Source organism: Saccopteryx leptura, chromosome 1 (genome assembly GCF_036850995.1).
Source record: "Saccopteryx leptura isolate mSacLep1 chromosome 1, mSacLep1_pri_phased_curated, whole genome shotgun sequence".
Taxonomy (NCBI): Eukaryota; Metazoa; Chordata; class Mammalia; order Chiroptera; family Emballonuridae; genus Saccopteryx; species Saccopteryx leptura.
In genome coordinates this window covers 250,724,814-250,736,451 of record NC_089503.1, presented here as the reverse complement: position 1 = coordinate 250,736,451, position 11,638 = coordinate 250,724,814, and the positions used below count along the sequence as shown (strand labels likewise).

Sequence of the window (11,638 nt, the reverse complement as noted above, 5' to 3'; positions counted from 1 at the left end):
AATCAACCGAAGAGTGCATAAGTAAGTGGAACAACAAATTGATTTTTCTCTCCCCTTCCTCTCTCTAAAATTAAAAGAAAAAAAAAGATATGTGACATAGTAGCAAGACTCGAGTGTGTATACATCTTTTCTAAGAGTGTAATAGCCTGTGGAGGTTCAGAATGAGCCACCTCAAGTTGTGCCTCAATGGTATGCAGATTTTGTGCTAAAGGCAATTTTACCAGCAGGCTTTATAGAAACTTCTGCCCCTCTCTTTGACTTGAATTCGGGGGCTTGGCCATAATAAAAGATTTTCAGTGATAACTGTTATATCTGGACAGCGAGGAAACAAACGTTTTGACACACAATTAAGTAGCCAAATTAAAATCTTTATTTCAAAGCCAGAGACCGACTGCAGGGGGACTATCAGTAGTCACCTAAATCATGCAGCCCCTAAAGAACTCAGGGGTTTGCTTTAAAGGCAGAAAAAGAAGCGAAGGGAGGGGTGAGCACCTAGACAAAGCAGTTTTACAGAAGCAAAACAGGCTTTTGGTTATTGCTGGAACAAGCTAGGGAGAGAGTGCTCAGCAAAGCATTTTGCAAAAAGCAAAAGAATGTGCTCGGTTATCTTGGCCTTTTACAGAGGTTGTTAAGGCAGCATCCTGAGGGCTTTTCCGGGATCCACAGACATCAGGGAACATTTATGGCCTTTACAAAACTAACATAATGGCTTTACACAACTCTTTTCATTTACTCATCTGCAAAGCTTGCAAAATTTGTTCTATGGTCAGGGTATGGTTATTTCAATAACCTCTTTTGGTCTACCTATATGGCAGAGCTAACTTCTATTGTTTTTGCTTTTTTTTCAGCGAGAGAGACAGGAAGGGGGAGAGATGAGAAGCATCAATTCATAGTTGTGGAACCTTAGATGTTCATTGCTTTCTCATTTGTGTCTTTACTGCATGGCTCCAGCCGAGCCAGTGACCCCTTGCTCAAGCCAGTGACCTTAGGCTCAAGCCAGTGACTATGGGGTCATGTCTATGACCCCATGCTCAAGCTGGTGAGCCAACTCTCAAGCCCACAACCTCAGGATTTCTACCCTGAGTACTCAGCATCCCAGGTCGACGCCCTATCTGTTGCAGGAAACAAAGGAGGACAAAGACGCCCAGATAAGTGTTGGAGGAAGGTGGGTTTATTTTAGCTGGCGGAGCAGCATGACCCCAAAAAGACAACAAAACATGAGCTCCCTGAAGTTAGTTTTTCTGAGTCTTACATACCTTTGCAGTGTTTGCTTTCACGTGAAATGTGCCTGATTTTTTTTTACCTCTTTGTGTGTAGACCTATGTGACTTTCGAGTCTCCCGGAGGGGAGGGGGTATGAGGGAAGGTTTGGACTGTCTGTCCTTGACTATTCACATATCTCATTTTCCTTGCTGGTGCTGCAAGTTCATTTCAGGGAGCTGATAAAGGGGCTACAGCTGTGGTTTGTTACTTTACAAACTAACTCAGTCAGCCCTTCCTCCCTTATATCCACTGCACCACCACCTGGTAAGGCAACATTTGCTCTTCTTATTATTCTGCAATGACCCTTTGAAGTCCTCAAGGTGCATGATCTTTTTGTTAGCTCAGGGTGTCTTATATACCTCAGTTCCCCTTTCTATCTCTGAACATCTCCGGCATGTGGGGTCTCTGGCTTTCTCATGTATAGTATGTGGAGTTTCCATGTGTGTGTATATACTAAACTTGGTTATTTTCTCTTGCTAACCTGTCTAATGCCTATTTGACTATTAGACCATACAGAAGAACCTTGAAAGCAGAGGAAAGTTTCTTCTTCTCCTGCAGTTGGCACTATAACTTAATGACATCCCAGGTTGACCTACCTATCTAATTGTATAATCCCTAATTTGCTTCTTTCCAGCTGGGTATATGGTTTTATATTAGCTTAGGGAGGGGGCTAAAAAAAATTCCTATCAGGCTCTAAATCTTCAGCTTCTATTTTTGCCAAATATCTGATCAAAAATTTATTAATTAAATTCTTTCAAATATCTTCTCATGTTTTAGCTGGGACAAAGTGTTTTCTTGTTTGTTTTTTAATTATTTTTTATTAAGTGAGAGGCAGGGAGGCAGAGAGACTAACTCCTGCCTGTGCCCTGACTGGAATCCATCCAGCAAGCCCCCAACTGAGCAATGGTCTGCCCTTCTGGGGCTGCTGCTCCACTGCTAAGCAAACGAGCTATTTTAGTGTCTGAGGTGAGGCCATGAAGCCATCCTCAGCACCTGGGGCTAACTTTGCTTGAACCATTTGAGCCATGTCTGCAGGAGGGGAAGAGAGAGAAGGGTGGTGGGTGGAGAAGCAGATGGTTGCTGCTTCTGTGTGCCCTGACCAAGAATCGAACCTGGGACTTACACATGCCAGGCTGACACTCTACCGCTGAGCCAACCAGCCAGGAACAAACAATGTATTTCTTTTTCTTTTCTTTTTTTCCCCCCATCTGGTGGTATTAAACAATCCCATGGACCCAAGAGGATGTCTGGTAAGATAGCCAAAAGAAAGAACTGACAGCCATCATGTCCCAGTTCCCTAATGAAACACAATGTCTACCAAAATATAACCCAGTAAAAGAGATGCAATCAGAGTTGACATACTATTTTTTAAATTATTTATTTATTTATTTATTTTTAGAGAGAGGAGAAAGAGAGAGAAAGGGAAGAGAAAGCATCAACTCATAGTTGCCTGTCATATGTGCCTTGACTGGGCAAGCACAGGGTTTTAAACCTCAGCATTCCAGGTCAACACTTGACTGGGACACGACAGGTCAGGCTTGGCATAACTTTTTAAACATAAATCTTGTTTAAACATTCCAATTTTCAGAATCTTATCAATCCTTACCTTTCCACCTTCTTTTAATATAACTGTAGCTTGAGTCAGGGCTTCACCTATGGGTTTTGATACCATGGTTTTGAAATTCCCATATTAAGGAGTCCTGGAAATTTTTCTATCTCCTGACCATTTTACCTACCCTTAGGTAAAAAGGCTCTGAGTCCTCAGCGAGAGATATCAAGCCAAGGCACCCAACTGTTATCAATCTTCAACTTGTTTTAACTGGCCTGAATGCTGTAAGTTACTGCTGGTTACGTTTCTCATTGTAATCACTCCCTTCCAGTCTTTTAGATTTGTCCACACTGGGGTAGGTAGATTCAGCAGACTTGTTTGGGGCACTTTAATGCTGGGAGACTAACAGGGGGTCAAATTGGCCCATTCAGCCTCTGGTAGCACTGTACTAAAACTTCTGTTTAAACCTGTCAATGTCTTTTTTATTTTGCCCATTTTTTTTCTTTCTAATTGGCACATTCCTCATAATAGCCAATGAAACTTTAGATTATAATTTTTCTCAGGGCTGGTAGCAATTTGGTAGGAACCTAGCTATACATGGAGTTTAGCCCACATTTCTGTCTGGCCATAATTTGGAGCCCCCAACCTAACAGTTACCAGGCCAAATTCTTAGGATGTAAGATTTTATGTTGCCACTCCTTTTCTTTTTTAAAAAAGGATTTGTTGATTTTAGAGAAAAAGAGAGAGAGAGAATGGGGTGGGAGAAGCAGGAAGCATCAACTCATAGTAGTTGCTTCCTGTATGTGCCTTGACTAGGCAAGCCCAGGGTTTTGAAGCGGCAACCTCAACTTTCCAGGTCGACATTCAATCCACTGCGCCACCACAGGTCAGGCTCCTTTTCTTTCATTTACCTGTTTTTGTTTTGTTTTGTTTCTTTGAAGTTTTATTACAAATTTGTATGTCATCCTTACACAGGGGCTATGCTAATCTTCTCTGTATTGTTCCAATTTTAGTGTACAGGTATGTGCTGCCGATGTGAGCCACACACACACACACACACACACACACACACACAATTTTTGTAACGAATAATCTGGGGTCCATGTGTTTGGTGTTTGACCCCTGAATACAAGCCTCACCCCTCCCTTTCCCCTGTCCTTCTTACCTCTCAGGCTGCCGAGAGCCTGGGGGCTCCTGCTCTGTGAGCTGCTGCTTGCTGGGGAACCCCTCCCCTGGGCCGTATTGTTGACATCACAGAGCCTGGGTTCTACATACAAAGGACCCTGGATTCATAGATAATTCCTGTCCTTTGGGAGCAGGAGTTTTGGAATGGAGCCCTCCTTACAGTGATCCTGGGTTGATGTCTAGGGTGGAACCTATCCATGTGTTTACAGTGAAGATGAAATTGAGGCTGGGTTTGCCCAACTTTAGTAGGAGTCTCAGGGCTATGAGGATGACTATGCTATTATTGCCCATCAGATAGTCACTCCTTAAAAGCAGTTATATAAGAGAACAAGAAATGAACAAGCTCGTAGACAAGACCTGGGTAATGTCCAAGCCCCAGTTACTTTGTTCCAAATACACATTGTAATACAATTTTTATGGCATGGAGTACTTCTCTCTGAAGTATATACAATCTTGAGTATCTTACAGCACATTTAAAAGACAGTAAACCAAACATTGCCCTCATATCTAATTTTCATTCTGGAACACAAACCTCTTTTCGTAAAAAAAAAAAAAAAAATTAGAGACAGAGGGAGAGAAACACCAATTTTTTATTATACTTATTTATACATTCATTAATTGATTCTTGCATATACCCTGACCAGGGATCAAACCCACAACCTTGGTATATCAGGATGATGTTATAACCAACTGAGCTGCCTGGCCAGGGCCTGTAATCTTTTTTTTTTTTTTTTTAGTAAGAGAGTGAGATTGAGAGAGAGAGAAAGAGAAAGAGAGAGTGAGAGAGAGAGACAGACCAGACGGGAGATGAGAAGCATCAACTCATAGTTGTGGCACCTTAGTTGTTCATTGATTGCTTTCTCATACATGCCTTGACTGGGGGGCTCCAGCCAAGCCAATGACCCCTTTCTCAGGCCAGTGACCTTGGGCTCAAGCCAGCAATCTTGAGCTTTAAGCCAGTGACCTTTGGGCTCAAGCCAGTGATCATGGGGTCATGTCTATGATCCCACGTTCAAGTTGGTGACTCCACGCTCGAGCCAGATGAGCCCGCACTCAAGCCAGATGAGCCTGTGCTCAAGCCTGTGACCTCAGGGTTTTGAACATGGGTTCTCAGCATCCCAGGCAGATGCTCTACCCACTGTGCCATCGCCCGGTCAGGAAAAGCTCTTAATTAAAATTGACATACAATATTATATTATTTTTAGATGTGTAATGTGGTGAGATTTTACATTTATACACCTTACAAAGTGATCACCACAAAAAGTCCACTATCCATCTGTCAAAGTTATTGGGTTATTATTGACTGTATTCCCTACACTTGAAATCACTCCCAAACTTCCCAAGGAAAAAAATGAAGAGACTTCAGAGGAAAATGAAAAATAAGGAGTTTACACACATTCGATGTAATACTGGAATATTTTAGTGGTTTTTTTTTTCTGAAATTTATCTCATGCGTCTTTGCAAATACTATTTGATTAAATACATTCTACATGTACTGAAAAATGGAGACCATAAAAATAGTAAAGTCTTTTTAAGCTGACAAACGCAGGGAAGAGGCTGTGGTAGCAGGAGAGAACACCCAGGAAAGTGTCCAGAGAGGAACCTCCACCCAAAGGACTCCCCACAGGGTGTCTGGGCCCAAGGAAGGTCCTGGGGAAGAGGAACAGGGATTTCATACAGCGTTTCCAGGCCGTTATCCTCAGCTTTCCTCTCATGTAAAAACAACTTCACGCGAAAAATCTTTAAAATGAGCCATTCGTTGAATGTGGAAAAAGGATAAACAATCAAAATACATCTGTTAGAAAGGCACGCTGGAAGAGAAACAGCTGATGCTTTGAATTGGGGACCAAAAGGTGGCATTTGAGAATGAGGGCAGAAGTATGAAAATCTATGACTTTATTGTCAGTCTCAGAAAGAGTTAGGCTGGAGGGCCAGGGTCGTGGATTTGAGTCCCCGCTCCCTAAACATTTCAAAAATTTCAGGGCCTGCGGACCGCACAGCACAGCTTCTCCTATGCAGGACCCCGAAGACGGCGTCACAGTTATCCCCGAGGGTCTTCCCCGTGGCCACCGAACATTCTGGGGAGCCGCGGGGCTGCGGGCGCAGAGCTGCCGAAAGAGGTCCGGGCCGAAGTCACCGCGCAGTGACGTGCAGGACGCTCGGGGTCCCCGCTGCCAGCTCCGCCCCCACGCGGACAGCAGGAGGGGACCGAGATCCAGCATAGCCCTCGCCACACTCGGGTCGGGTCCGCAGACTCAAACCGAGGGCCGGATGTCTCCACCGTCCGTTGCGACCAGTTCCTAGTCCAGTTTAAGGATACACAGCCACGAACACTCACCATTTCCAGGCTGGGGACCCACGCATTTCCCCTATGGTTCTCGGAGCCAGTACCGGCTCGCGCTAGCACGAGACACCACACCTGTTTAAGCACAGAGGTGACGAGATCGCCAGCGCGACCAGGAGGGTCCACGCGGTTTGCTGAAGTAGCCCCACCCACCTGTTGTCATGCGCGCTTGATTGGACAGTTCTGACTCCCTTATTCCTGAGTAACAAGGGAATAGCTCCTAACTCAGCTATCTTTCCTGCCTGAGGAGGATCCTCCACTAAGGTGACCAACTTTTATACAACGAAAAGGACAAAAATAAATTGAAAAAATAATCATAAATAAAAGAAACATTTTATTCATTGCAACAATAATACACTAAGATAAATGCATAAGAAAAACATTTGTAATATTTTATATTGTAATTATGCTTACATGCCTATTAATTTGTAATAATAATTGTAAGAAAAAAGTACTCATTTAGTAAAACTAAATATTAAACAAAACCACTAATTTGGAGTGCTATTTGGGTGTATTTATCATTTCCTAATCTAAAAAGTCTGTTTTATGCAACTATTTAATCAAAATGTGTTATTAATAGATACGGTTTGAGGTTAGATTTCCACTTTAAAACTCGAATTTCGGGAAAATACTTGTAAATAAATAAAATTATACGTATTTGGAAGTTATTAAATAGATAATGAATTAATAAAACGTGAATTATGCTTATCTGTCTATGATTGAATATTCACTGAGAAAGAAATAATCGTGAGTTTACAACGTTGTATGTGCCGTGTTGTGTTTCAGTAAGAAGTACACAAAGCCATTTGCGCGCTTGGTATATCGCGCACTCTCTCAAGGTCTCCCGTGTGGAGCACATGCTTCTCATAATCGTGTCTCACCACACTGTACTGATCCTTGATGAATCGTCATGTCAAATACAAATACGTCACATCACACACAATGGATTGACTCTGCATCAATCGAATACGAACATTTACAGATTAGTATTCCAATATCAAAAAAGAGGACATGTAGGAGGACACTTTTTGAGGGAGGGGGAACTTACAAAAGAAGCACCATCACCTTAGCCTCCACAAAGCCACCCTTAGTGCTGGGGGGCCAAGAGCTCTCCAACCAATGGAGTCATGGCTGCAGGAGGGGGAGAGAGAGAGAGAGAAGGCAGGGCGGAGTGGGGAGGAAAAGCAGGTGGTCGCCTCTGTGTGCTCTGACCTGAATTGAACCTAGGATAGTCACAGGCTGGTTTGATGCCCTACCACTGAGCCAACCAGCGGGGCCTATATTTTTTTTTGATACAAATACCTTATCAGTTCTAATAGGTTTTTAATGGATTCCTTAGATTTTTCTATACATAAGTTATATTATCTGTAAGAGATAGTTTTATATTTTCCTATCTAATGTGGTTTCATTTTCTTTCTTTTATTGCATAATTGTTCTGGCTAAAACTTATAAAATTGTCGATATCCTTTTCTATGAGGGTCAGAGCCTCAGTGAGTGAGGATTGTCATTATTGATCACTTGTATTTTCACATGAAATATATCTTCCTATTTTTTCCAAGAACTGCTTGGGTATGGAAATGAATAGAGGGTGGCAATACAGAATTTCTGATTTTTTTTTATAAACAATAATGATTCCCCCAAAAGATGAAGATATAACTATGACCTATCTTCATTTTTGTCACATTACAAATTTTATGTATATAACATGTGGGGCAGCTGTGTTAGGCTTGCTCATGGGGTTACCAGGTATAAGCACTTTGCCTGATTAGTGCTTGAGCACATGGCATTGCCACGTGTGTATGGCCTATACAAGGCTATGGGCGTTTGCACTCAGGGGGCTTGTGAATGGCAGATTGCCTGCCCGCCACTGTGAGGGGCCATTTTGCTGTTTGCCTGAACAGTGGTTTTCCCTGCCTGTGTGCTTGTCCATGTGCTTGTCTGCTGTTGTGAGACTTTATTAAACAGAATGGCCCAATGCTTTCCAGCTCTGCAGTTTTTCTACCATCTTCCCGAATCCAATGTGAACCTGCATGGGCTTGGCCACCAGCATTACATATGTGGTCATGAGTTTGGACATAGTTATCTGGAACTTGAGACTTCCTATTGATTTTGGCCACAGATATCTGTGGTGTCCTTTTCTGTGTTTTACAATGTAATTTAAGAGAGTTTTTATTTATCTTTAAACATTAAAATGTTACAGTATCTGTCATTTTTACTTTGCTGCTGTACACACTGAGTGACACAACATATACCCCATTACACCGTGGAGTCCTCTCAGTTGGATAAAGTTACATTAATCTGCACCATTACAGCCCATCCCTGGTTTACTTTATGTGTAGGGTGATATCGGTGTGAGTTTATTGTGATTCCTCAGTGGATGTGTGTAGACAATCCTCCCAGCTCACATTGGTGAAGACTCCACTGCAGATGATTACAGCCTAGAGCACATGGCACCCTGTCAACTCAGCTCCCACTATGAGGCCTTTCTTCCCTGGGAGATCAGGACTTGGAAGTTTGGAACTTTACCCTCAGCTACCTGTTGCTAAGGATTAGTAAATTCTTTGTGAGTGTGACTGACCATTAGGTTCATGACTGTTTCAGTCGCTGCACATGGAACTGAGCTGCTATCTTAGGAGTGGTGTGGTGACAATACTTGGGCACAGATCGCTGCTGTTCCAGCTCATGAGGTGGCTAATATAAGCCATTCTTGAGGAAACAGAGGACACAATCTAGAGGACCTCTGGCTGCTGTCTCTTCTCCAGTGAGTACTAAGCTCCATAAATGGAACTGTCACGCAGAGAGAGGCTTCCCATTGTCTTCAAGACAGCCCCAGGGTGAGTGGTGGGATTCAAATAATTAAACAACCAGTTCTCTGCCCTAATGACTATTTTAAGTAAAAAAAAAAATACTGAAGGGTAGTTTATTATTTCATGCATTTAATACTTAAATAAGAATAATAAAAGAGGTACACAAAACTAGATTGTTATGAGAGTTTTAAAATATTAATGAGAAAATATTAAATAATATCTGATAAAAAACAATAAAACTGTTAAGATATTTCCATATTGCTTCTTGATTGGCATCTTCACCTGCAATTTTTTTCACCTATGGATGGAATGAACATTATTACAGGTGCTTAAAATATGCTGTTGCGTAGATGAACAGTAAAAAAGATTAAGGAATGTAAATTTGTGATTTCCACATTGGGCGGCTGTCCAGGTGCCCACCTTAGAGAGAACCCTGATTACAAGTGCCATGTTAACAACCAGTTCACCAAATTCAACAGAAAATTAAGTATTGGTTCTGCCATCCTGCAGGTCACTGGCAAGAGGACACTAAAAAAAACCTATGATGTAAGGTTTTAGTATTAAAAGTGAATGAAAATTAGTGTCACAACAAGAACTCTAACAATAAAAAAGTAAAACAAAATATGCCCGAGGAAAAATTGAATCCTCTAATTATAATGAGATATTTTAACATATCCTCTCAGGAAATGAAAAACATAGTACTTGTGAGCACATGGCTTATAAAAACAGTTAATATTTTTATGACAAACTTACAGAAGTGTTCATTTAACATAAGTGCTCATAGTTTTAATCACACACAGTCAAACTTAAGTGAAAACATGCTGAGGGATTCCATTCAGCTGCAAGTAACAGCCTCCTCCAGTCTCCCTGACAGGAGGAGGCTGCTTATTCTCACATGGAAGGACCGGTCAAAGCAGCCCGTGCACATGGAGCAGAGGAACACGTCCCGTGTCCTTCTGTTTGATGGCACCATTGTAGATGTCATAGTGAATCATGAAAGCAAACTCACTTGCACTGCTGACAGCACAAGGTGTTTCCTACACAAATTAGACCTTATACAGATATAATCCAGAGTTGAGGAGAGTCAGATATAAAAGCCTGAAAGTCTGAATCAGTTTCTTGATGGACACAAGAGGGCTTATAGAAAATTCCACATTCTGATGAATCTCTGAGGTGCATCTTGTGAAAACATTAGTTGAAAGCTACACCTCTCAGAAAATGGCTATTAGACAGCTGGTGAAGGTTTTGATGATAGTATTGATAGACAAATCAAAGAATCCAAAAATATAGGCTGGAAGATGGTGTCCTTGAAGCTCCTATGTATCTATCTGTCCAAATGGTGGCTCCACAATCTGACTAATGCCGTTGTCATTTTTCCCTTCCAAATCTAATGCATGTGAAGCTACCGACAAGTTCTCACATGACATCATAAAGGAGATGGATTCTGGAAAACCTAGCTCCTAACATTACCCACAAGGGGAACATCTCCAACTCTAGATTTTTTTTGCCCTATTAAAGGTCTCTCTTCTTTAAAGTCAATTCACCAAATACCAGTCAGAAGGAAAAAAAGCAAAGTCACAATGTAAAAATAATATTCACATGAAACTACATTCTTTCATAAAATTGCCACACAAATTTATTCTAAATATTTGTATAAAAATGGAAAAGGTTCTTATGTCCATCAACCCCCAAAAGGAGCTTTGTCAGAGGGAAAGGTAGAATATATATAATAACCTAGGAATAAAAGGATTGCCACAAGGCCACTAAGAAAATCAAACTACCAAACTTTTTTTTAAATGGCCCCTTAACACAGAACAATGAAACACTGTAAAAAAAAATTAACCTAACTTTATGTAACAAATATAATTCAAATACCTATGGATCTAACAGGCTTCAAAATGGAGGACAATATTAAACATTTTAAGGAAAAAGTATTATTAATATTATGCACTATTATTGAAAGACAACTCTCAGAATTATCTCACCTGAATATTCATTTCTGAAAGTAATTAGTAGAAATACAAGGTCCAATAATGCACTTTAAGAAAGAGATTTAAGGCCCTGGCCAGTTGGCTCAGTGGTAGAGCGTCGGCCTGGCGTGCAGGGGTCCCGGGTTCGATTCCCGGGCAGGGCACACAGGGGAAGCGCCCATCTGCTTCTCCACCCCTCCCCCTCTCCTTCCTCTCTGTCTCTCTCTTCCCCTCCCGCAGCCTAGGCTCCATTGGAGCAAAGATAGCCCGGGCGCTGGGGATGGCTCCTTGGCCTCTGCCCCAGGCGCTAGAGTGGCTCTGGTCACGACAAAGCGATGCCCCGGAGGGGCAGAGCATCGCCCCCTGGTGGGCAGAGCGTCGCCCCCTGGTGGGCGTGCCGGGTGGATCCCGGTGGGGCGCATGCGGGAGTCTGTCTGACTGTCTCTCCCCGTTTCTAGCTTCAGAAAAATACAAAAAAAAAAAAAAAAGAAAGAAAGGTTTAAAAAACACAACATATTTAC

At 42.0% G+C, this 11,638-nt stretch overlaps 1 non-coding gene across 1 annotated transcript; it reads right to left on the bottom strand.

Annotated features, from left to right (window-relative positions):
* Positions 1-3,741: 3,741 nt before the first annotated feature.
* On the bottom strand, positions 3,742-3,844 carry LOC136390293 (U6 spliceosomal RNA). Its single transcript, XR_010748711.1, has one exon. It is a non-coding gene; the product is annotated as a U6 spliceosomal RNA (small nuclear RNA).
* Between the last annotated feature and the right edge of the window lie 7,794 nt (positions 3,845-11,638).